The sequence below is a fragment of the Cucurbita maxima genome, unplaced genomic scaffold, assembly GCF_002738345.1.
Source record: "Cucurbita maxima cultivar Rimu unplaced genomic scaffold, Cmax_1.0 Cma_Scf00048, whole genome shotgun sequence".
In the NCBI taxonomy this organism is placed as follows: domain Eukaryota; kingdom Viridiplantae; phylum Streptophyta; class Magnoliopsida; order Cucurbitales; family Cucurbitaceae; genus Cucurbita; species Cucurbita maxima.
Genome location: NW_019272064.1, coordinates 1076006 through 1076724, shown reverse-complemented (window position 1 = coordinate 1076724; position 719 = coordinate 1076006).

Here is a 719-nt window from a genome sequence, read left to right as displayed (position 1 = left end):
TCTCTTTAGATTTCAACTCATTTATATTTTTTTTAACTTTAAATCTCTGTTTATTTATTTTATAGACTACTTGTTCTGTTTTGTGTCATCCATTTAATTAATTACATGGATAGAGGAGTTATTTCAAGCAATGGTGTGAATGGAATCCCAAAAACATGTGGTGCCGATGGCACGTGCACATCTGGTTCCGGGATCGAATGGTGTGAATGGAATCCCAAAAACATGTGGTGCCGATGGCACGTGCACATCTGGTTCCGGGATCGAGTAAGATTTATTTGAAGTGCATTTGATAATATTTTATTGTCATTTGTTGATCTTTTTAAAGATGTTTTTAATGGATTATTATGATTAGGGGACAATTTAAGTTAACCAATTTTGAGGACGGAATTTTATCTTCGGCATTTATGGTTGGACTTCTTCTAGCTTGTCCAATATTCGCGTCATTGTCGAAGAGGTAATCTAAATAATTGTTGAGCATATTGTCGATTATGATTAAGTATAATTTGTTCGACTTGTAATATAATTTAAATTTTGCAGGATAAATCCATTTCGACTCATAGGTGTTGGATTATCTATTTGGACTTTGTCAGTAATTGGATGTGGTTTTTCATTTAATTTCTGGTCGATTGTTGTCTGTCGCATGTGAGTAAACCTCTTTTATTTTTTCCCCTGTTCAATCTTTTCTTTTCAACTTTTTATGACTCTCATGAATGCAATGC